General features: G+C 39.9%; 1 protein-coding gene across 3 annotated transcripts in view; it reads left to right on the top strand.

Moving 5' to 3' along the window:
- LOC104922922 (protein shisa-8) overlaps nt 1-27,318 on the top strand; it is an 87,797-nt gene that overhangs the window by 7,150 nt on the left and 53,329 nt on the right. The window lies entirely within an intron of this gene.

Here is a 27,318-nt window from a genome sequence, read left to right as displayed (position 1 = left end):
TGCTTCCACCATGAGTAAGTAGTTTCCATTTTGGTTGTTTTTACAATCAGTGTTCTATTTTGAAAATTCGACAAAACTAGAACAGCCGTGACATTATCTAGAAAGGTCAGAGATCAGCTCTGGACATACATTAGACAGCGACGTCATGGTGGTGCCTGGCTGTCATTAATGCGGACAGACTTTACTATAAACATGCAAAAAGTACCCACTTCAGACCTTAACCTATAGATATATAGAAATATTTAGCCTAGACACACACACATGCACACACACACAGCATGATATCCATTTCACTCCCTTTAACAGCAACATACCACTTATCATAAGTTATTCTGCTGAAGAGCCATGTGCTCAAGGGCACGGGCGATTGAATGACCCACCGGGGATCCAAACGACCGTTTCCATTGGCCGTTCTGTTCCTTCACTGTATTGTGTTTCATCAACACTGCTTTCTATTTCCTTTATTGTTCAGCCACATTGGTGCTTTTCATCACCACCTATGACAGATATTTAGAGGGCAGCGATAAACACGATCGCACGACTCCGCTGCTTTCCATGAAACGGCCACAGCAGCGAACAGGTGAATCCAATATTATATATGAGCCGTGTGATCCAAATGAAGTTTTGTGCTTGTGTGTGTGTGTGTGGAGGCCTGTGAGGTGGAATAAACTGATGATGAGGGGTTTTTTGCTGCTTTTTCATTAAGAAGAATTTTCTTTAGGTAAGTAAAAATGAGACATAATTAAAATATCCAATAAGAAATGCAGCAGATGCGCGAGATCAAACAATTCTTCACAATTAACGAAGAAACTCTTCATCGATGTAAACGTGTGTCTTCAGGCTTCGGCGCTGATTTCAACTCCATTGTTAGAAGCTCTTCTGCATTATCAAGAGCAGCGAGGCTTGTTAAGCTATCATCTTCCTCCTCCTCCTCCTCCTCCTCCTCCTCCTCCGTGCTTAATCTGGACCCAAAATAAACTCTTTGATGCTGCAGCGGTTTGAAAAATAGACTTTGACCCTCCCAAAGTGCTCAGTTAACTCGAATCAACAAGGAACCATTGTTGCCTCTGTGCACATTTAGGGAAGCGGTGATGATCGTGAGTATATTCAACTTTGGACAAACATTTTCGCTCCACTTCACCGTTGGTTTTTAAAGGACCAGTGTGCAGGATTGTAATAACAGTATTGCAATCTCCTCACCTCACCCTTCCTGGGTGATGAATCAGAAACGACCCATCCAGTAGCCCCATCTAGAGCCAGCGTTTATCATGTCTGGGCATTTCAAGTTCTTATTTTCAGGTGATTATACACAATGAAAACATAGTTCTGCATATTATATTCCATGTCTGCCATATTCTGACCCCCAAATCTTAAACACTGGATCTTTAAAACACTCGCTGGACTCACTGGACTCTCAGCTCTTAGCTGACTACTGGCTTTCATGTAAGATTTTATAGAGCTCTGAGAGGCAGCACTGCACTGCAGGATGCCAGGTCAGTATGTTTTGAAATACTTTCTTGAATCCAAGCAATACATATCTGGCCCAACCACTACTCTCCTGGTTGTGTGCTGTGAGAGAAATATGATTTGTAGCTGTCGTCTTGACTGCAGATCTACACGCAGCTAATCAATATTTGAGGAAATATTCCACAGAGCCAGTTTGAAAATGGAAGCATGTCAGGAGCAGATGGTGAAGAAAAAAACAAATTAAAAACCTTTTAAATGAATGTTATGCAGATATATTTAATATTGTCGGCAGCAGTGGAACGTGCATTTACTCAAGTACTGTACTAAAGTAGAGTCAGGAGGCACTTCTTGTTGTTGCTGCTAATACGACTGTACGTTTATGCAATTATGAATGCAAGACTTCTACGTTTAATTGAGTATTTTTGCAATGAAGTATTGCAACTCTTACTTAATTAAAAGATCTCTGCCACCACTGGATGTATGCATGCTTCGTATATCTGTCTATAGACAGTGTCTTTTCACATGCATGTCCCATAGAGGCAGCTGTATCAGTGTTATGATTGTAACTCCACACCACACCTCAGTGCAGCAGAGCTCAGTGAGACAGATTGCTGCAGAGCCCTGAACTTCCTCGGCTCATCTGTTGCTGCAGTGGCTCCACAACACACTACTTTCTCCGTCTTTCTCCATCTCTAATACGGTATCCGACCATTTCTCCTGCGGTTTCATCACCTCATCTCCTTTTTCTCGTTCTCGCTCTCGCTTCTGGGGCCTCATGTATAAAACATTCCAGGTGCTGGATATGAGGGAGAAAGTGGTTCATGACAGATGATCAGATTTAAAAACAAAATGATATGAGATTTAGCATATTCATAGAATATGATCTTTTTATGCACATTATTAAAGGGAAAACAGACACATTTAAAATTGAGACAGCAAGGTGAATTTATTGTAGCACCTCTCAGTAACAAGGCAAGTCAGCAGACGTAAAAGCAAGAAGACGAAAAGATACAACAAAAACATACATTGCAATAAAAATAATCAAATACTAATCTTTGTACAGAATGTGTGCACTTTATCAGTTGACCTTTGCTAAGCCCCACCCCTTTTTTTCTCTGTGCTCCAATAACAACGAGTAGTTCTGACCAAGCAATCTGATTGGCGGCGGCTTCCAACGCTGGGAAATTAAGCCAGTGAGGGAGAGTTCAAAACTGCAGTTCCTCGAACGGCCACTTGAGGCTGGCTACAGAACATTTCAACCTCCATAAGTCTCTATGTTAAAACATCCGACTTCACAGCAGAAATAAACATGTTTACAGCCTGGTACAAAAAACAGTTTTGGTCTCTATAGCTAATTTCACCTTTCATGACAACTGTACTGAGAATTAATTTTTTTGTAACTCACCCCGTCAAATTTTAATTAAGGCTTAAAGTTATGCATAATTAACAGCATGGGTGCTTTGATTGACAGGTAGGTGCCGTTACAGAGCAGCCAGGCGTGATTTGGCTCACTTCAGGTCCACCAATTTTTTGTTTACCTAGGAGGTGGAACAGTCAGTCTGCATATTTTCAGGGGCAAAACAGCTCTTTGGAAACCTGTGGGTGACGTCAATCATGTGCCGTCCGTGCTTCATACTGTCATTGGTGCTGCCTAAAAACTGTGAATTAAGCAAACGGGCGTTTTTCATTGCATAGTATTCATATTACATTTAAAGAAAAACAGCATAGTGTTGGCGTCAAGAGAAAAAATGTTTCACCCAGCAAAAGCAACAGATTCTTTAACCTTTCACAGCTCTCACTTACTGTAGATTAAATGTCAACATTGCAACAGCTCATCTTGCAGTTGCCTCTTCTTCTTTTCTCTCTGCTTTGTCTTTAATTTATAGTTACATGCCAAAGCATCCAATGCCTCCTCCTCATCATCATCCTACTTCTTCTGTAAATTATATTTATATCAGTTTTTCTTCACAGCCCACACGCCCAGATTACGAGATCATCACAGGACGTTTAACATAAGATAAGTAGCTCAAGCGGCATCTTTATTACACATATAGATAAATGAAGAGTGATTACTTCATAATGAGAGGTTTATTTTTGAGCAGGGCCGTGGGCTGTTAACAAGGACCTGTGTCACTTTCGGCTCTGTAAATCAGAGGCACTGTGGGAGGGTTTTGTGGGAGGCTCCGTTGTTAAAGTGTGTTAATATATATTCCTTCTCTGCGTTCAGTCTAACAGTGTTGTGCCAACTCCTCAGAACTGGAGACTGTGTGTCAGTCAGTGTGTTTGTGTGTATCGTCTACGTGGAGTTTGGGAACAGGCCGTCCAGTGTGGGCTCCATTTTCACTCCAGTGATCCTGGTAATGGTCTTGTCCCAGTAGATTGACTCTGGCTCCAAGTCGCCCTGACAGAAAATCAACTGCTTACATGTAGCTGTTTGCTGGAGCGAGCACAGTAGCAAGCAGTATCACTCTGTGTGTACTGTAGCTGGTCAGTCTCCTGCTCCTCCGACAACTGCCTTAAACTTTAACATCTATCTATCTATCTATCTATCTATCTATCTATCTATCTATTCTAATTTCTTACCTTCTGTTTCCTTTCCATCTTTTAATATCTTCTGTCAGAGGAGGGAAGAATACTGAAACATTCGACTCTGGAACGATTGTTGCCACATGAAGCAAGTAAAGTACAAAGTGCTAGTGTTTAATTAGCTCATGAGTATATGTCTGTAATCATTTATAGATGATTTGCTCACAATTCCTATATGTGATCGTGTGTGACAATGTATACGAAATGGATTTTTTTACTAATTTACTCAGTCAGCGAGGTCATAAATGAGAGTTCATGTAGGTGTGTAAATAATTTATGAATGATTTTAAAAATTAAGACCCAGTCAGTCTGATAAATATAGAAAGCAAGTGACTACAGTGATTATTTAAAGCTCGCCGTACTCTATCTATATCATGCCTCCCTAACTGCTCTCCATGGTAATTATCACTTCTAATCACGGTCCTCATCATCGTATCTGCAGATCATGACAACACCGTTGCTAATGAGGAACAATGGGAAATGTAGTCCAAACGTGTACATAACAATTTCCAATAGATAACAGACCCCAACCAGTATGTAATGCTGCACATAGGCAGGACTTCTCTCTCCTTCCCCTCTCATCCTCTCAGCTCTTATCTCTAAACTCCATCGCGTCTACAGGAAAGCTTAAACATAACACCAGATTAAACAAGAGAAAGACATCCATCCCCTTTTGCCATTCATCCCCCCCCTACCTCCCTCTAGACTCCACCATCCTTCCCTATCCTTTCATCACTCCCCATTCGTTTTCTTTTACAATCCAGAAAATAATTATCTGCTGGCTTGCATCGTTAAAACCGTCAAACATCCTCTTCATTGTGCAGGAACAGAGATGAAACAAGAGTGTGGATGAAGGGGAAAGTCAGAAGAGGAGCAAGGAGCAAATTCACTTCTTCATTTTCCTCTCTGCTTTCATCTCTTACCGTCATCTTTGTTCAGGTTCTGTTTTTTCTTTCCATCTTTGTATGCTCATGCTTGTTTCCATTCCCTGTTGGTCTCTCTTTGTCTCTACCGTGTTCCTTTCTCTCTTGATCCTTTCTTCTGTCACGCTACTGTCTCTCCAAATGAGCCCTGATTGTTTTCCCAAAGTTTTGGGGAACTGTACACACACTGTAAGGTATGTAGCCAGCGAGGTATGATGACATTAATGCAGCCATAATCTAATATTAAAATTAAGGAATATACATGTTCACCTATACGCACACAAACACACAAAAACTCGAGTGCAGTGCCAATACGCCGATCTCACTAGCAGTTTCTCACCTTTCGGGTGGAAAAGCTGGGTTATTCATCTTCCTCTCATACCAGCCGAAAGACAGAGAAGACAGAGAGAGAGAGAGAGTACTGAATTTCCAGCTGTTATTTTTACTTCAGCGCAAAGACTTAATACAAAGTAAAGAAGGAGGATGGTAACTAAATACAATTTATACTACGTTCTTTACTTGAGTACTTCCTTTTTTTTTTTACTTTACTACATTTATTTGATCATTTTAGTTACTAGTTACTTCAAATATTCATATAATTAACAAATAAATTATGATACTGATATGTCAATAGGACCTTACTAATCATAGGGGGAAATTCACAAGATACCCAGCAGTATAGAAAGTCATTCATATAAAACATATATATATTAAAACAATGTACACTGGCCACTTGAACAGTCCAATGTAATTCAATACAACAGCGCTGTCAGAGAGGTGTTAATTTAACTATTATGTTTATTATTGAGGTTGTAGTTTGTGGTAAACTCTCCTCACCTCTCCTGTACAACAACAGCACACACTGAGACATCATTAATAAACATAAGGTAGAATTATGACCTTTCTACTTGCAAACATTTTCAAATGCAGAACTTTTTGTCTGCACTGTTCCAACAGTGTGCCATTGTTTGCTATGAATAATCTGACTTTGTTTCAGAGAAATATTTGCTCTAATTCACTCAGGTTGTCTAAATCGGTAGTCATGATCCTCAGCGACCAAGAATAAGGAGAAGAAAAACACAGCCAGGCGCATAAATGAGCGTCGTACCAAATTCAGATCACTGTGTTGTTGCACTCAGAAACAAAACACTGAGCTGTAGCTGCTGAAATCAGCCAGAAACAGCCCAGAATGCAAAACATAATTAATTAAGTTAATGGCCAGTTTCAGCCTGTGTCTTTATCTCGTTTACATGACAGATTTGTTTTGTTCCATTTCCCGATGTTTGTGCTAGAAGCCTCGTCTTATTTCTGACTAAACTCCCTGGTGAGATGAAATTGCTAAAATATAAAAAGCAAACAACATACTGTTTATCCAAAATGCCTTTTGGTATTCTCAGCCGAGGTTAACGCTCTGCTCCGTAACAATGCAGTGATACATTAAACTGGCAAAATCGATCATCGAAATGTGGATTATTGTTCCACGTGGGTCTATTCTGGGCCAGATTTCCTTCAGACAGCGTGTAGTTGGTGTTTCACAGCAGCTAATTGTGGCTTTACTCTGTATGTTAGTGGCGTAACATGTAATATGATTGATGAGACTGCAGGGGTTCATGGTCTACAGTCGATAGCACCACTATATCATTTTGTCTTCTGCTCGCCTCCCTTTAGCCTCCTACCAATCCCATCCACACACACACACACACACACACGCACACTCATACAGAAATACTATAACAAATACACATTCAGTATTCACAACAACAGCAGTAGCAGAACTGTGCTTGACATTTGCACGTTTACTATGAAAAGTTTTCTGTTTTACAAAAAGGCAGCAGCGAGTTCAGATACACGGCGTGCTCAGGGAATAGATGCTTTTGCAAAATAACAAACATGTATCTGATTAACACATACTCGCCCTCTTCCAAACATAGAAATATGCATAATTAATTTGTTTCTACTCGGTTTTGTTTTTCGCTGTAATAATCTATCTTCATCCATCTACTTCTAAAATATGCAATTTTTTTAATGTTGTCTCCCTCCGCAGTTTGCAAGCTACCGAACTGTTCCACTGGCAGTTTAAATTTACTTTATTTGCATTTTCATCTAGGGCAGAGGGTGACATGTCAGACGTGTCAGTTTAAGTATTTCATGATATCAAAACACTTCACTTCTGCTTTAGCAGCAGAGTGTATCTCTGCTCTCTGCGTACTAGGATAGGATTGCGTTTGTTCTTTGCACTCAGTGTCTGAGCTATAATGAAAATCAATCTGGATTCAGGCCTGCAGTTACAACGCATGATGACACTATGATAGTACACAAGGACTACTCTGCTGCAGGAGCCAACAGCACGTATTAGATTCGATCATTTTACCTGCGTCTTTCGAAGAACTTTGGAAGCGTCCCATCGTCACTGGAGACATGCCCGGTTTTCTAACACTGTCACTGTCAGCTCTTTCCAATATTTATGTTTATTGTTGTTCAGCTGGTCATAATGATGCCAACGCCGTGTCAAGTGCCATCTCCAATTATTGCTTTTGTAAACAAGTGAATCATGCTCTTATGTTGCCAATTAATGCAGCAATTGCACCAAATAGAAGCTGTGACAGAATAAAGGTGACAGCAAATACTGCGACAGATTTAATGTTTAACCAGTTTAAAGTTAAGATTTTTGGAATCGAGATCGCTCTCACGGTCAAAAGTGCAATTAGTCTCAAAATCTAATTGTACTGCACGCATGCACAAAACACATTTGGCAGCAGTCAAACAGTCGATGAGTTCTAATTATACTGATGCTGCATCTACTTTATAAATATCAGCCTGACGCAACGCCGACGCTGGCTGAGGGAATCCTGTCACTGCAGAAAGAAAGACAGAAGGTCAAGGGAGCAAGAGAAGAATGAGCGAGGGAAAGAGATTTTGATGTCTTACCCTTGAGCTGGAGAAAACAATGTAATACTCCCCATGGGCTGCTGTGAAATAACACAGAGTCAATGGAAAATGACAGGGGGACCGAGATTTCTCATCTCTACATGACAGCCATGATGGTCAAACTACAACTCACCTTATCCGTACACTCCTTCCTCTCTCCAGTCATCTCTTTTTCCATCCATCACCTTCATCCGCATTTTACTTTTCTTCCCCTGCTTCCTTTTTTTTCTCCTCTGTTATCGTTCCCATAAACCCCTCAGCTTGCCTGTCCCCTCTGGTTTCTTACCACACGTTATTCATTAATATGTCAACACTAAAAAGCTGTGTTCTGTAATATTTAAATGAAATTGCAAATGTGGACACGTCGGTGACCACATACAGCAGTCGTGCCAAAATGAAACCGGCTGTATATAGCTAACTAAACTGATTAAAGAGACCACACTTTAACAGATTACTGACAGAGACTGTTGCCCTCGGGCTCTCTGGCAGGCCGCTCTGAGATTCACAAACAGTGATATTAAATGCTGTTTGTACTGCGGATCCTGGCTTGCTAACATCCAAAAAAGCCAACACTGGAGGACTGCAGTAGTGTGTTAAACCTTTTGAAAAAAATTGGCAAGTGAAAATAGAAATGTTTCTCAGAGCGATGCTGTTTCTAGTATATTTGCAGCATTGAAGCGTTGTTATAGTTAAAAGGTCTTCATATTACACGTTGTATTAATCTATATTCTGAGTTTTTTTCAATCTTGAACTCTATGTACATTATGAACTACCATAACACCACATTTCAATGTTTGCAAATACCCTACCCCTGTAGAGACATGATGATTTGATTGTTACCTCCCAGTTATGTTGAAAATATTAATAGTGCAACACAATAATGTTGTAGTGTTTTGAAACAACAGTTACCATGATGCTTTGGGGGGATGTAAATCAATTCCACAAGTTATGCTTTTGGCTATAATTGCTGACACTGAAGAAACTGTAACAATGTAATGATTGTCAGACAAGTTCTGAAGTTATTTTTGAAATTCCTTGGTGGATTTGTGGACGTTTATTTGCAATGGACAGAGAGGTAATGGCATCAACGGAAAGTGTAAGTCCCACTGATTATAAAAATGTGTGGATTATGTCTAGGTGTTTAGATTTGACTGAGTTACTGTCACTCAGAGGAGTGACATTTTGGTGACAATGGTTAAAAGTGCTTGCCTCTGGTCAGTGGACCAAACTATTATATGATATTATATCAGGCATAGAGGATCAGGAATGGAGTATTGATCTTCAAGTTCAAATTATGTGGTGATTCTAAGATATTTAAAGCACAAGTCAACAGTAGATGCTTCATTATCTTCATTGTACTTTTGAGTGCAATATCATGAAAAGCATAAAAACATGACTTCACTTTAGTGTTTTTAAAGTTTTAGCGTCTTTCAGCTCACTGTTTTGGTTTTACGGTTTTATGCAGATTTACTCCTTTGGTTTCAGAACCGAGTAAAAAGACAAGACAACTTTGTTGACAAACAAACAATGTTGCTCAGTGTTTGTTGGACAGTGTGTTGTCTGTACAGTTCGCTGTGCTGCCCTCAAGTGGCCAATAAATCCATTAAAGCAAGTTTAATTATTATGACGAGCATACTTTTGTGATAACTAAGGACCTAGTAGCAATCTTAGCTTTCCTTTTTCTTTATTTCCATTTACTACAAGTAAAATACAAAGCACCACTGTGTTAGAAGCCTGTTTACAGCTGAAGACACTCTCTGCTGTGATTATGGGGATGTTTGCAGTGGTAACATAAAGATTATCCACTCAGGTACAATGGCTAAAAAAAAGAGGCATTAATGTTCAGACTGTTCAGTCACTAGAGTTCAGCTATTGCTCCGGGAAACAAAGTCACTTCATGTACATTGTTCACTCCTGCTTTGAAATCAGTGAAGAAATAAAAACACTGGTTACCGTCAGTCCCCATAACCAATCAACCCAGCTCAGTCTCCCTCCCAGTGGTAAGCTTCACTGTTTAACCATACCAGTGTCCTTACACTCCTTATGAAAGTGGAGCACGGAGGCACAGAAACACAGTTACACAACACAGGACAAGAGTGAGTTTGGGGAAAACAAACGGAAAGCTTCAGATGGAAAACATGGAGAACAAAGATAACACAAAAAGATATGGGACGAGCATCTGTAGATTTAAAAGTCTCATTCTAAGTTAACAAAACAGAACTATTCTTATTTTCACAACCGTAGTTATGCATATTGCACTCAATTTGTTCCATATTTTATAAACAGAGCGCTCTAAAAGTTACACTCTGGACCTTTAATTAAGCTAAATGTGCATTCAGTCAGATTGTGAATTGACTGCATAATTAATAAAGTCGAAGCATTAGAAAGCAAACTGATGAGGAGACGCACATTTGTTGGAATTTGCCAAGAAATCCTCTGGTCTAAACTACAAAATAGGTCATTTGCTTTTCAAAGTGACCCATGTGAGCGTGTTTTCTGATCTGGTGTCTCTCTCAGATATGAAGTATCCTTGTCTGACAAATGACCAATTTCACAGTCTCCCTGCTGAATGTTTTCTGATCTGCTTCCACCACTGTAAACGTTTGGCAACGAAAACTACTTGGTGAATCAAAGGTCATGCAGTTTATAGTAAATTGTTGTCAATGGCTGCCAGTTAGTTATTGTGAATTTCACAGTAATGGTTTTACAGTGCATTATTGACATTCTTTTAAAGTAGCAACATTATTTTCTTCTTCTACTTTCGTTTGTGTGTATTAGCTATACAGCATATTATAATTTAGGAATGCACTTTAGAGTACTTCTTTCTCACCTATGGCTAATGAGTTTCTCCTTCTTTCAGGGGCCATATGGGCCTCTTTAAAGTTGAGGGCCAATTTAAATGCAAATTAACTATTAATTGCACGTCTGCCCGGTGAGACTTCATGTAAACTGTCAAATAATGGATAACGGTGCAAAGGTGGGATTACTTGAGTGTGCGCTCCAGTGGCATATCCTCTGTTGTGCTCAAGCCGGATCAATTTTCTATCAGCGGGATCTCGCTATTATTTTCTTTCTGTTTAGATGCAAACACAGGAAGAAAATGAAAGATGCACTCACCCCAGAATTCTTTAATTTATCACAAACACAAAGCTGTGGGTACACAATATGTATTCTTCAGAGTATCTGCATTGGAAACAATGAGAAAACCAGAGGGCTTTATCGGAATTTACAGGTACTTGGATAAAATGTGGCTTCAGGTTTTGTTTTATTGTACTAAAAAGAGATTTGCATGCTAAAGTTATATTATCGTCATTTGTCTTTATATTCATGCTATTTCTTCATAGCTTCTGTTTCTTCTTTACTGTTTTCCTCCCTAACATTTTTTTCTCCTTTGCTCACTTCTGTTGTACCTCCTCCGTTTATTCCCTTGTCCCTTCATTCATCAATCTACTTTTCTCTCCTCCATTTGGTGTGTTTATTAGTGTGAGCCACTGTGAAATGTACGGGGGACATCTACATTCCAGCCACATGCTTCCTCTCCTCCTTACTTTTTGTACAAATGAGTGTGATAAATCTTTAGAGAGAGGAGGATGCCTCTGTATGCTGCATACATATTGTGAAAGAAAAAGGAATAGACAAGCAAGCCTGATGGTCTTTGTTTTCAACTGGACAACAATGGTAAACACCTCAATGCACCTGTAACATATAGTGACAAGAGTTTAATATTATGTCATGACAAAAACAGCCCTGTGGGATATTTAAGATATTTGACAGCTGACAGCAGCAGAAAAATTGGAGAGACATAGGTGAATGACACGCAACAATGATTCAAACACTGTAGCCATACAGGTCCTCCATAGCTGTTTAAATGCCATCACAGCTAAAATGCATTTTGTTTTTTTACCCTCTTCCTCCCTCCATGTGAAAAACCAGAGATGATATTTGATAAATTGATATAAATTTTGAATATCGTCAAGAGGCATTGGGGGGAAATGTCAGAAATGTCAGAAATGTCAAAGTAGAAAAATCACACAGTCTGACTGAAAAAGATGCACTGCAACTTTTGGTTTAGTTAGATGCTAACGTCTTATTCAGTTACAGTGGAAATCAATAGACACTCTGCAATGAAATGTAGAAAAAAAGATGTTGTTTAAGCAAGCCTAGTAAGTCTCTTGTTGAACATTATTCCCATGGCAAACTGAATTGTCTTTTTAGGTTATAGTACTAACTGTCATCTCTCTCGCTCTCTTACCATCGTCTCTTTTCCATCTCAGTGTGGATGGCAGTGGATGTTTTAAAGGGCACTTCTCCCATGTTGTGACAGTCACTTTAGAGAGCTTGAATCACACTTAAAACTGAGTTGGATGACACTGGGATTTGTAGTTTTCATCACACTTTATTCAGCATTATGTTGTGCTTTTTTTTTTACTTTTGAATGTAGTACACCTCTACACCCAGCTGTACTTTGATCTCATTCATTGTCATTCAACTCATTCCTTGAGTTACAGTAGAGTAATAATCTATATAACCATCTAACTCAGTGACATCATCCTTGTACCTGCTTCATATGGATTATGGAGTCCATATGCACTCAACAGGGACCACATGCATTTATGTTTGTATGCATGTTTATTCCTTTGTCAAAGACCTTATATCATTGATGCCCTTATACACTTATAGTATATTTACCCATGATTATTGTTTATTAGCTGCCACTAGATGTCGTACTAGAGCACCCGTCTCTCAAATCAAAATGCCCGACTCCATTGACAAAAACACAAATTTTACCTTGCACATAAATATACACTGTATAAACAAAGCACAGAGAGGCTGGGATAACAACACAGGCAGACATAATGTGACGTCATGCCCTGCTCAGTATGCCATTACTCCAGTATATCTCACCCTATAGTTGTGTGCTGCTGTGTGTATTACTGTGTGTGTAGGTGCGTACTGCTCCAGTATGTGTACAGGCATTCATTTACACATATAACCACTCAGCACATGATTAACCACTTCCCTCTTTGTCTGTCTGTCTCCCTCCCATCATCCATCTTTACCTTCCTCTTTCCTCTAAGTGATGACTATCCCGGCAGCTTAGCTCATGCTAATATCTCCAGCCATTAAGTGGATTTATGGTCCTGTTTTTCTGTGAGAGCTATAGGAACCTTTTTAAGACTCCAAATCAATGTTCTTTCTCTCTACATATACACTGTAGTGTCTGCCTAGCCCGGTTTAATGAGAGAGAGATTAGTCGCTTGTTTACGCCAGCAACGTTTCACACATTTGAATATTGAGTAAAAAATAATCTCAACGTAATAATTGAATTTGGATTAGATTGGATTTTAAAGACTTGAGAAACATTTTATAGTCTTCAACGTCAACTGTGGAAAAGAACAGATGAGATAATGAGGGAGGCACAGGAAAGAAGAAAATTGAGTGATTCTTTAATTACATTTTTTTTTTCTGAAGCCATCTGTGTGCGACCGCAAAACACACAAACCAGCTCCGCTGCACGTGCACTGAAAACAAACTATTTTTATCTGAGTAAAAGTGTGGTCTGTGTGTGGTTCCAAACCACTGCTTATATATGCACGGACAGTTTTCATAAATACAGCAGAGAATGACTACTATGCCTCCGAGGGTTTATAGGGCACCGCGTGGTGGCATATTTACATCAAAACACATTCACACATATTAACCTCGTTATTAATGGTCTTTGTTATGGTCTGTACACTAGCACTCACACTCTTTGTTGTGCCAACATATCTATATTCATTCATTATGCTTACAACTTACAAAAAAGGGCTACTCCAGCGATTTAGAACTTCCATAATGTGACAAGACTGGACACTACATTTCTCATAATGCAACTATAATCTAACTAATCTTCGATAAATCTGGCGAACTTCCACAACTTTCAAACTATGCACATTTTGTGTCATCATCTGGATTATTTTTTCAAACTTTGACAGTACTGTAGATCATGATAGAGATGGATTTAGGAGAAGGATGTCATCTATTTCTGAATGTGGATCATCTGTGGAGCTCAGGAGGGCCTCCTCAGTGCTCAAACAAGCCCCTGTAAGGTAACCTACCTGTCAATCCAAGTAATATTATTTATAAAAATTCACCCTCAGTACAATTAGCTAGAGACCAAAACTGTTTTTTGTACCAGGCTGTAAACATGTTTATTTCTGCTGTGAAGTTGGACATTTTAGGGACTTATGCAGACTGACTCCTTCTCTAGCCAGCCTCAAGTGGACATTTAAAAAAACTGCAGTTTTTGACACTATGCAAGTATGAAGAAAGATAAAAAAAAAATATCATCTGAGATAATTCCCTGTTAAGCTACAATCTTTTTGATGATTCTAGTGACCCACTGTTACCCACACTGTGTGTACACAATCCAGGAACAATCATGTCTTATCGTATGTAAGATGTCGACCAGTAATTTTTCTTTAAAATGTTTGTACAGCGAGCTAAAACCTCAACACAAAGCAACAAGCCGATGGAAGACTGAGAGAGAGAAAAAAGAGGGGTGGTGCAGGGGGATTTCTGAGAAGATGCTACAAGTGTGTGCACTTACATGTGTGTGTGTGTGTGTGTGTGTGTGTGTGTGTGTGTGTGTGTGTGTGTGTGTGTGTGTGTGTAAGTGAATCAGAGGGCAGTTTGTCATGTTGCTGCTCCACAGCCCTGATCCAAGCTGACAGGTGAAGCTAAGCGCAGCTAAACAGTACACGTAAGAGAGAGGACGGGAGAGAGAGAGAGAGAGAGAGAGACAGAGAGAGAGAGAGAGAGAGGGAGAGAGAGGCAGTAAGGAGGCAGCGGAGATAAGGGGGAGACTGGGAGACAGAAAAAAGAGAGCGATGAGGAAGGGGGGATGGATATAAAATAAGTGTGAGAAATGGAGGGATGGGGAGATAGTTGCCAGAGTTAGAGAGCCATTAAAAAGAGAAACAGGCAGACGAGAGAGATAAACAAAGAGAAGCACGACGGGGAGTAAAAGAGAGAGAGAGAGAGAGAGAGAGGGTGAATTTGAGCAAAATGGAAAGCTTGGGAAAAGAAGGAATTGAGATTAAATAGTGAAAGAGATTGGTTAATTGGCATTTTATCGAAAGAGTGAACTGTGCAAGTTAATTTTTCATCCCATCACTCCATTAATCTACCCTTCCCTCCCTCCCTTTCCTTTCCTCCCCCTCCTTCTTTTCATGCTCTCTCCTTTCTTCTCCACTTCCTTCTGGGCTGGCTGGTTGTCAGCATGTGGACACGGGAATTGATTAAATGTTTGAGATGATTATTTATATTTTATCAGCATTTTTTTTTTTTACAAGACACATCATTTAAGAACATTAAAATCAAAGTGAATCTCTGTAGATATAGAACAGAGGCAGCAGTAAAAAGACGTGTTGCTATAACAAATACGGGAAGAAAAGTGAGACTACAAAATGTTCAGCAGGCACCTATTTAAAATAGATTTTTTTTTCCCTTCCTGTGTTCCCTCGGGAATAACGTTTTTTTAAAATGGGACAAGTGACTGTAAAAAAAGCAGAACTCTTTTCTGGATAAGTGAGTTTGTTCAAATGTTGAAGATCTTTCAGAATAAGACACTTTGGGGAGAGGGGAGCCTACAAAATATGACAAGGGAAAGAATAGTTTTGGAAAGATGAACGCAGACAGATCACATCAAAAGTGAAATGGACCACTTCAACTCAGTTGATGCATAAAAGATGAAGCGGACGGACACGGAGGTGGGGAGAATGGATAGATTGGAGGTAGAGATGGAGAGAAAAGGAAAGAGAGAGAGTGTGTGTGGATGGAATTAGAAGTAGTCAAGGTGGACAGGTTGATAGATTAGAGTCATTGATGTGACCCACCCTGTAGGTACGCACTCACTCATGTGAAGCCAAGATCGGACTTCTTGTACACGTGTGTGTGTTAAGTGCATGTGTGTGTTTGATTCTATGACAAATGAGGAACAAGAATTGGCTGTGAGACTTGCTTATCCATTAGTATATTGCACCGCATTGTCCTTGCACTCTGTGTATGTGTGTGCCTGTAAACCCTGTGACAAACTACATATTGCTCACAACTTTGACGTCTTCGCACGAGCCTTAACTTTGAGTCGAATGCAGCGTGAAGGCAGTATCTGTGCATGAGTGGGTGTGTGTCATGAGCTAAACACAGGTTGACTCCCACCTCCTGCTTCTGCTGCGCTGCATTGCAAAGCTTTTCCATAGTGTTGCTTTCTGTTGCATTGCATCAAATGTATTGTACTGCATCAAACAAATTAGCACAGCTACAGTGATCAGATAGAATGAGTTTAATCTTTGGAGATTAAAGGCAGCAAGAGATAAAAGGTAATATGTATAGGTGCTGTGGGTTGTGCAGTAGAGCGCCATCAGAAATTAGTAAAACTGTACACAACTGTTACAAAGAGTCTATAATTCATATGTTTTTGCAGTTTGATCTTTTTTTGATTTTCCATAATCCAACTTCACTGTTTTGGTTGATTCTCACTGTTGTCGTAATGTCATTTTACGCCACATTAGGCAGCTGTTTTTAGGGAAAAGCTCTAAAACAACAACAGCTGCATGCCACCTGCTTAGCACCAAATGGCAGATAAACAAAGTTAGTGACTAGCTAGTGAAATTAGCAGCTAAAGAGTTCTGAGTTGGTGGAGACCAAAACAGCGCTAAAAAGGAGACTGAATATTGAACTTATTATTCATTATGCCGTCCCAAAGCATGACTCCAAATAAATTATAATGTTGCTACCGGTCTGTTGGATGTAAACAGACAACATAATGGTGATAATATGTCAGTGTTGTGTTCACTTCTAGTTTTTGCTGCCCCTAAGTGCCTAAAAATGTCAAATAACAATTTGGACAATAAAGTAATTTGCTTGTCATCAGTTGGATGACAAGATTGATCATGTCTGTCTGATAAATATAACAAAAAATCCAAGCACCAGCACCTCTAAAGCTAGAAAAACCAAAGTTGTGGTTTTATGGCAGGTTATGAGCTGGACTATTTCTTGGGCAGTCACTTTGCAGCATTTCCATTGGTTGCCTGGTAACCTCAGATTCCTGTTCAGTGATTGAAAGGTTGGACTGCTTTATGGAGTTTGAGAGAGTATTTTAGGCTCACATGTTGATTAGGATGTATCCATTCTTAAAGTAAGCAGTTCTGAAAAACCTTTAAAGACGGGGATCCGTATGTGTTCTCATGTGTCTAATCAAGCTGTTTGCATGTCCATTGATAGTTCACATTGCCGGCTGACCAGCTGCATCTCCTTAGCCACAAATAGCACCCATCTGAAAGACGCAGAGCTGCCACATCCCGGTGCTCATGTAAACTCCATCTTAAATGAGTTAAGATTGGATGGACATGGATGGCCACTCATCCATGCATCCTGTTGTTGTTGTTTTTGTTGTTGTTGTTGTGTGTGTCCCACCTTCCTGAAGTGTGCAAACAGCTCCCAGGGCGATTGACCATCATAGCGTCCATGTGTCCGAGCCTGCGGTCGTAATCCAAGGTCACTTAACACCACAGTTCACTCACGGCGAACATTTACTAGAGCCTGTCACAGCGCAGCGATGATGGAGTGCTGTGCTATTGCTAATTCATCAACACTGCCCTGACCGTGACATATTTACTGTACGTGACATTTACAGGTTGTGTGTAGTTACATCCATAAAAGGGATGAATTGATCTCTTTGTCCGCATCAAAGGGATGTTGACCCCACTGGCTTAAATGTCAGAAACTGCAAAACTTTCCACACTCCCACTATGAAATATTGGAAAAGTCTTTTCAAAAAATAAAATAAAAGAAGCTTTAGCACAGTCAAAATAAATCAAAACAGCTGCATACTTCTTCTCTGATAGAGCTACTGTTTTCTATTCTGTTTGATGGAGACATATGATGAGGTTTTCCCAATGAGTGGCTGTTTAGACACTGACAGGTATCTGATAAAACAGATCAATATTGCTCTGTCTATCTCTGTGTAATGATGGATGATGCTGAGATCATAGCCTACTCAGTAGCTGTATATTATCAATAGTGTCAATGGCTTCACGGGATGATGAATATTCTGCTGACAATGTGTGCGCATGTGTGTCTGTGTGTGTATTCATGCGTGGGTTATGTGTGCGTCACACTGATGAATGTTTCAGAACAAATCCCTTGAGGAGAATAAATCTTTGTGTGTGTGTGTGCATGTGTGTGTGTGTGTGTTTTGTTGTTTCTAAAATAAAGACGGCTCAAAAATAATGAGTGCAGTGCTGTGACTCAGAGGTTGACATATGGTATTTTCTGTGACATCATGTTTAGCAACGCACGGCCCCAGCACTGAGAAAACGCTGCCAGAAACTGGTTCACGCGGCTCCCAGCATGCTGGCTTTGAATTTGTTCCTTTTATTCTCATTTTGCTGCTCTGTCCGGGCACACTGATGCATTAAAGTGACGCAGCTAAAACTTGTGAATCAAACTCACCCAGAATCTTCATCGTCATTACTGTGACATTTTCGGGGACACTGAAATGGAGATGAGAGGAGCAACAGCTGACAGTATAAAGTGATGTTAATGTAACATCTCTTTATCGGACATTATGGTAAAAACAACTTTTATATAGAGTTTTTTTAGTCTCATTTTTGTTGTGTACAGCCACCAGGGATACAGGTGTCATTCTCATCTATGGCGATAGTTGTAGAAAAGGCGTTGTATTTGTGTTCCCAGCCAACTATAATGTCGTCATTACCCCAGGAGCGGCTCCATTACATTTGCGATGCTGTTTTGGTCCGTTCTCCACACATGGTTTCATACACCACCAGCAGAGCGACTTGCCTGCCAGACTTTGATACCTTGCTCAGATTTGGTTATTTCCACTCTGAGTTATGTGCTTCTGTCTTGAGTAAGGCTTTGCAGGTAAATGTTTTTTACAATCTGGAGTGCTTTATTTGAAAAAAATAAACCTCTTCTGCTCATCAGGTGGTTCTACAGATTCATGCAGGTCACTGAATAAGTCCTTGCTTTAAACAGTTATATTTATAGACTGATCTTCCTTCACGTTATTGGTTTGTTTATGATTTTTCACTGGCCTCTTTTATATGAAATCTCCTGTCAATCCACCGGGATTGTAGGTCTTCCTTCCCGTCTTTTTGTCTTCTGATTGAAATGGACACTTTGCAGCTGCTATAATGGATTGGAGGAATCTGACGAACGCGGCGAGCTTGTCAAAAAGTTAATCTCTAAATGCTGTGTAACACATATTTGAGGTGCTATATCCTTGTCTGTGAATATTACGTCTGCATTTATTCTCAGGGGACACACTGTTGGAATTAAAACTCTTTCTATGTGAGGTTACACACATGTAAACGCACGCTCATGTAAGTGAATGAGAAACTATGCATGAACACGAACAGGCTCTGGCACTGCATTCACTCAGCCATGCCAAGGGACATTATTTGGCAGCTGTCAGCTCTAATAGGAGTATAGCAGGGTGGGAGACAGATCCAGGCTCTGTACCAAGCTTACAAGGGTGCACTATCTGGCAGCTACAGCATATCTGCATGTCTGCTGAGTTTGTGTGTCAGAGGGACTTGGTGTATCAGACCCCCTCTGAGATAATGCATGCTACCACTTGTGCCACTACAGTGTCCATTTAGCCTACTATCTATCTGGCCTTGTGTGTGTGTGTGTGTTTGTTTATGTGTGTATGTGTTGCTTCCTTCTGACAGCAGTGGTAGGATGAAGTGCAGTGAATTACTGATGAAGAGAGACTTCAAGGGTTGGCTCTGTCATTCCATAACACCACACACAGATAAACTACAGCCACTGACAGTATAAAGAATGGATGATGGACGTATGCGTGACGTCACCCACTGGTTTCTGAAGAGACGTTTTAAAGCTGTGGCGCTGGCTGCTGTCATATTGGCAGTCCTGTGTCTTCTGCCTCCCGGCTAATCTAAATACTGCCAAGGATGTGGCTGAATGAAAAAAAACAAAAACTAAATCAGACTCAGTACAGTTGAATGAACGTGCAAATTAGCTATAGAGACCAAAACTGTTTTGTGAAACATCCTCTGAGGAAAAGGGGAGCCTGTACCAGGCTGTAAACATGTTTATTTCTGCTGTGAAAAGCCAGTGGACGTTAGAGGAACTGCAGTTTTTGACAATTCACAGTCACAGAGGTTGCCTCTCAACTACAAGACACATCCACATTCATATGCTACATATGAATATCTTTTTCCATCGTATTTACAAAAGCTTCATGTTTTGGTTTACCCTGCGCATTTAGAGCGAACAGTTTTGAACTTTAAAGTCAGTGTAAAGTAAGAATAAATATGTGTTCTGAGCTTGTTAGACCAAAGAAGAAAGTGTTGTTAACCACCCAGCCAAATTTGAATAATTAGAAATATTTAGAAGTTATGAAATTAAGTGTCAAATTCAGGTAAGAATGAGCAGTATTCTCAACTCCAGGACTGTGGGGGCGTGTCCGCTAAATGTGCTGAAGCCACGCCCACTTGCGGGAGCAGCAAAGCAGCCATTTTGAAGAGACTGAAACGTGTCAGATGAGTTCAGAAGATTACATGGCTAACTTTGAAACACTCTGAGCGAGATGAATTCATCTCTGTCTCTCTGCTAGGGGTGCAGGGGTATGCTCAGGGTGGCCTCAGCGTGTCATCGAGCCACCCTTTAGGACCGCCCACAAAATCCTGGACTGAAAACTGGTGAAAAACTGTTTTAACCTCTAACTCAACATTTCAGTAATAAATCATTCAAAGTCTTTTCACATGTTTTCAGCAACTACTTTGCATCATATTTAATGTATTTTGAAAGAAATCCCAGAATTGCCTTTACGTGTTCTTTAACTAAACCTGTGTAACATTCATAATTTTCAAAAAAGCTAAAGAGCTGCTCAGTGCATCTAACATTAAATATGAAAATCCAACTTAATTGTATTACTAGTAGTTGAAGTATTTTCCTGCACATGAAAACAAAACACTCAAGCACAGCATGTAATATTAAATAAGTAGGTGGAAAATCTAATTATTTGGTCAAAAGGCCGTAATGAAGAGCGCTTTTTTTTTGGTTTATTTGTTTTGTGTTTTGTTTTGGGGTCTCACATTTCTAATTAATAGTGAAACACAAAGAGAAAACATCCCCCGCATGGTCATAAACTCACACTCCTGCCTGCCACGTTCACTAATTCAAAATTCCCCTTTTCCTCAGAGGATGTTTCACAAAATCATTGGTAACCACCACACACACAGACAGACATGCAATTCCCGCCCACTGTAAACCTCTTTAAATTACCACTTAAGAGAATTAAAGGGTGAGTCACTCCTGTGTGGTATCATTCATCTCCCCCTGGAGACACACACAGTGCTGTTGGGACACTGGGCAGTCCACAATCTGTGTTTTTATGTCCGTGTAGGTCGTTCGGGTTGCTCAACTGTAGGTGGCAAGCAGCATCACACACAATTATACAGCAGCACTGTTTTAAAACAGCAGGGTTGTATCTCTATGCTCAATCCCATGCTAGGTTACAGGCCCCTGGAATCATCTGTGGGGGGCCTTGTAATATAAACTAACCTGCTGTGACAGCGAAGAGTGATTCAGCTACAGAATGCTGTGTTATAGACCCAGGGGAGTAAATATATGTGTGTGTGCAGAACAGTACTGAATGTCTTATTACAGGACTGTGGGGTGTTTTTCTCACTGTATTTTTAGCACAAAACACTCTCTGACAATTGAAAACAATAGCACACATTATCTTATACAATCAAGACCAGGCCACTGCAAGGTTGTGATACACTAATACACACTGTAAACTGTATGGATGCAGTGATTTGGTTTCACGGTGTTTGACCACATTGATATGCAATTTGACCATGAAATAAATATTTGCTCTCCCCTCTTCTCTCCTTGGGAGCTGTGCGGGATTGCAAAGTGGCCGAATAACACACACAAACACACACAAAAAAAGCGTTTTTCTTTAATACTTGCAAATGAAATCCACTCATGATCCACTCCTCGCTCAGTTGACGTTGCAGATTTTTATTGCAGATTTTTATGCAGCTGAGTGAGTGAGCAAACAAGCGAGCAAGTGAGGGAATGACTTAATCATGCTGGGCTCTTAATCTCCCTTTTGAGTTTTCTGTCATGTCACAACAACCAAACAATAAGTGCTTACATGAGCTCATAAAGTCAGCCTTTGGCTGAGCTGCTCTACTGTGGCAGAACAGAGTTGAAGGGCGCATTGGCAGCCACAGCTAAGAGCATGGAGGAGAATTTTTCCGTGAGTCGATAAAAATGCGTCACATTATTTATTCCACCGAGTTTTTCTTGCAAGTTTCTAATGAAACAGTCTAACACCAACATTAATGACCACGTGATTAACACCCAAATGCTGTGGACTGCATTAGTTTTAATGTACAGTAACCGATAAACTGGCATGATTTGTCCAGATTTGAATGAGATTTTGTACAGACATTGATGCCCGAGGATTCATCTGATTTCACTGAGCCCACCGTGACTTTGAATTGGTTGGTTTTCAGTTAAAAGTTTTAATCGCTATTCAATTTATTGACATCCATGTTCCCCTGAGCTTGAGTTGCAATAATTTTGGTGATTCCCTGACTTTGAATCTAGTGCCAAAACGAGGGCTAATGACCAACAGCCCATTTGATTCTTTTGGCCTACATTAACACCTTTGAACAACATATGTTAAACTCAATGTCAGAGGAACAGTTCAGCTCTTTTATGTGAAATCTCCTGTCAAATATTCTTCTAGAAACGTTTTTAAAAAGCCAGTTTTAGCAGCTTCATCTCTCTCCTCTGTTTTACTCCGTTTCGAATCAGAGGGCAGAACTTCATGAACACAGTGCTGAGTTGTCACAGTCTAATCAAGGGCCACATGTTTGAACCCTGAGAAGGTTCACGCTGCATGAATATCAGTGCAGTTTTCAGAGGCTAATCGTTTTTCCTATAAACGTCTGAATGATCACTAATTGCGCCCGACTGAGAAGATTCCACGATGGTAGATGGCTGACTCCATTTGAAGCAATTAGCACACATATTAAACTGCTTCACTGGAAAACACGCTCATGCTCAGTCAGTGGGCCCATGAGGACTTTTAATTTGTCACTGTTATCAGTTTGAATGGCTCTGTGGCTGTTGGGTCTTTGAAGTTTATTCTTTATTTCTCACATCAAATTTTGGGGCATATCTTAAGTAGTGTTTTGCGTTTTCTTACTCTGCAAAGTCTCAGTCAGAGCAAAGCTGAACATGTGGCGCTTTAAGCCTGTGCCAGAAGTTCTACCAAACCTCACGGGATTAAAACCCTCTCTGGCGGGTATTTACAGCCTTCTGCTGAATCATTTGTATTTATTCTTGTAGTCTTGTATAGTCTCTGTGCATCATTATTTAATTAATATCCTGTCTTGAATTACAGGCAAAATCCATCCTTCAGTAATGTAATTGGAAATGAGGCTCATCGGGCCTTGTGTGGATGTAAATCTCATGAAATCATGAAATTAACTGACAATACAAAAACCAATACAACCTAAAATGTACCAATGGGAAGTGCAAAGTTGACACAGGCTTAAGAAAAAAGCAAAATGAGAAAGAAATGTTTAAATACAGTGGAGTCCTGTGATGCAATATGGACAGAAATAAAGAGAATTGGACTTTGCATTGAAACAATCAAATGAGACATGACTGACTCATATAAAGATCAAATTAGTTTGACTTTGCAGTGTCAAGTTACATGGTTGGCAGCATGCACTGTGCACAAGATGAGGAACTCCCTAGATATGTTTTCCTTAATTTAGATGATTGAGGCACAATGACTTTGAAACAAAAACAGATATGGACATGGCAAAGTAAGATACTATAACACTGTACACTGAAACCACTAGCCTAAAGCTTTTGTACTGTACATTAATGCAGCAGAATCCCTTTGCACCAACCTTCAAGTTCGGGGACTCACAAGAGACACATTTAGACAAATCTATTTGATGAAACTAAAGCAACTGAGACAGAAATATCCAAATGTGGAGGAAATCTCCGCTGAGAGAGATGGATGAATATAGAAAGCTACTCAAAAATTGTCTTTAGCTTTGATTTATTCAGCAGAGTAAGACTAAAATGAAGTTAAGAAGACAATCTGAGCATACAGCTGTAAAATGTAAGAACGCCATTACAAAGAATACTATAAAGAGAAGTTATAAGTATTTCAGCTGAAAGATCCTCACACGCACAAGGTGGCTCAGAGTCTGACAAAGAGATGGTTGCTACTCAACTCTTTGTGTCTGTAGACACTTGTAGCAAGTCACAGCTGTTCAGTTAAAGCTTGGAATGGATACATGTTGTCACCACGCCTAACTTCTATTCCCTAGTATCGGTCAAGCTCCAAAAAATAATAGATCCTACATTTCCCATAATGCAACCAATGGTGTATTTTCCTTTGATCCATCTTGCCTGGTAAACGCCCATGTCTTACAAACTCCACATCTCAAGTTTACCCAGTCTCCGGAGCAACAGAGGAGATTATACAATTCAAATAATGTCAGTATTTTTACTGACTGGCTTGGTAGCTCAAGATCTCTTAAAAGTAAGTTAGTAATCATTTTAAATATTGGTAGTGAAATATGCCACTTAGATTGTATTGTATGTCACATGGAGGATCCCTAAGCTATTTTACATCCGTCTTGAGAGAGTGATGAGGATGTAGCTCAGTGACATCGCCTCAGCTTAAACCCAGAGACGATTGGTTTAACCTGTCAACATTTTACAGCACAGCCAGCTTTTGGAAAAAAGGCAGAATTTAAAAATATATTCCTCCATTATTAATAAGTCATCAGCATCAGGTTTACTGCCAAGTAGATTGTATAACAACAATCACAGGAAGGTAGTATGTGCTATATGGATTGTTGTGTGTAGGCCTGCAGCATACCGCATCGTCTATCCTCCCTCATATCTGTGCTAGAAGTGTGTGTTGTTTGAAGTGCTGTATATCAACACTTACTGCTTCCACCCTTATCATCAAGAGCCAGATATCCCTCGGCATATAGACTGGGTGGATGCTATTCTGATCTTGGGTTTACACATTATTTGAACCGATACTTAAGTGGCACAGATTTGCTTCCACATTTAAGGTAGAACGATTAAAATTTCCAGATTTGAAAAACATTTTGAGCCCTGTGTGTTAGTATGTGTGGTGATAACGGGCTCTGATGTCTTTATATCACTTTGGATTAATTCAAGAGTGCCAATATTGCAAGTTGGAATAGTTTATGTGACAGTTTCCTCAGGGAGGGAAAGAGAAACGACGGAGGGATGGCTGAGAATACTGAAGGGGGGAGAACGAAAGAAGAAGAAAAAAACAAGAAGGAGAAAATAGAAATTAGGCCAAAGGGTAAGAGGCTTGAGACAGACCAGACACGACGACAACGTCGAGAGGGAGTGCGGCGAGGAATGAGAGGAGATACAGGGAGAGATAAAAGGCTCGTGGTGACGAGGAGATAACAGAAGAGGGGGAATAGAGTCAGACGCGGAAAGTTGAGGAGATAAGACGGACGGGATTAGAAGAGGAGAGAAAGAAAGAGAACATGTTTAGAGTGAGATAGAGGGTGTCGACAACAACAAGTACTCAACAATAGCGTTCCTGAGTATTCCGGAGGGGATGAAGGGAAGGGCGAGTGGGAGGAGAGACGGGAGAGTGACGGAGATACAGCTTCAGCTCGCTTTATTACCAGTGGGAATGAGAGAGGGGTGGGGGCAAGAGAGGAAGATAAATGAAGTAATGGAATGGAAGTGGACAGATATTGATGAGATGAGAGAGATATATGGATTGGCGAGGAAGCACAAAATTTAAAGGGCAATTGAGATGCATGTGTGGGTACAATATACTGTAAGTTTCCATACTGTCCAGTTTGAGGACATATTTATATATTTATATATGTATAAAATATGAGTATTTATTGTTCTTGAATGTCTCTCAATGTGCTAATTTCCCCACAGAAAGTTAAATTGTCAGTTTGCTTCTGTCTGTCAGTGGATGTCTCAAAAGCTCATATATTGATTTTTACACAGATTTGATTACTGTCATGATTTTGAGTTTGTTGTTTTGTATTTCCTGTTTTATTTTGTAATTCTTTGTGCCTTGTATCTTTACTTCCTGCCTTTGTTGTGTTTTCCCGCCAGTTTTGATTGCTTGCTCCACCCTGATTGGTTTCACCTGTCCCTCCTTAGGCCTCACCTGTGTTCCTTTGAGTATTTGTCAGGTTGTGCTGTGTCCGTTGTGAGTATTGTTCAGTTTTTTATTTCTCTGTTCCCTTGATCTGTGTACGATCCTCAGTCCCTTGTTCTGTCCTGTGCTTCTGTATCTGGTTTTTCCCTGTTCTGGATTTTTGTTCAGTTTGTTTTGTTCTCCATGGCCTATTTAGAAACACTCTAACCTACATTTCCCTTAAAGCAACTTAACGGTATCTTTTAGTAGAAACTCACTTCCAGTTTTTAACACAAGCATTTTGTTATGAATTTATAGCCATGATGGCATCACCAAGGTCATTTTCTCAAACTTCACAAAGCTCCTCTAGACCATTATACAGCTGTTCTCATGGGTTGAGTTGAACTTCTCATGACCAGCAAACTCATTTTCACATTAAACGTTAAATTAATGAAGTTCCCCTTTGAAAAAATTACGTGTTTGATAGGAAGGATCTTCTGGACCATAAAACATTTGCCACATACATCTTAACACAAATACAACCTAACAGTTACACCTTGATATAATGTCATTCCTATGATGGAGTCATGCAGTAGTCACAAGGCAGCATAGCAGTATACAAGTATACAACTTTACATTTAGTGGCTATTTTGTCCCTTTGTTTAGGAATAAATTGCACAAACATACAAAAAAAGGACATTATAATCTTCACAATAGTACCATTGAATTTCATTATATTGTACATGTGTTCATGTTTTCATGCTTACTGCTCCCGCGACCACAGGCAATAATTTCACAGCAGGCTAATAAAAAGACAATTGCTGTACTCCATTTTTAGAGGGTTTCAACAGTGAGATTAACTGTGAGGAAATATTCATTGGTCTCTGAGGTCACAGCTGATTTGTTGACTATGTCGCTATAATTTCCTTGTCACTGGCAACATGTCGACGGCGAGCTTTCTCTTGTTTTTAGTCCTTGTTAATGTGAGCAGCTACTGGAAAATGTATAAAATCAATTAGTCTTTGAGGTCGAACTTTGGAAATACAATGAAACTTTTCATCTGAGCAGTTGTATACAGCAGTTTTCTTTTGTACAGTTCAAGTCTTTGTTTACGGCGCAGAAAGAGTTAAGCCTGTCTGTTTGGAAGGCCTTTTCCTGCCAGCGCTCCAGTTTTGAGGA

The sequence above is a fragment of the Larimichthys crocea genome, chromosome XII, assembly GCF_000972845.2.
Source record: "Larimichthys crocea isolate SSNF chromosome XII, L_crocea_2.0, whole genome shotgun sequence".
Taxonomy (NCBI): Eukaryota; Metazoa; Chordata; class Actinopteri; family Sciaenidae; genus Larimichthys; species Larimichthys crocea.
This window is presented reverse-complemented; position numbering and strand designations above follow the sequence as displayed.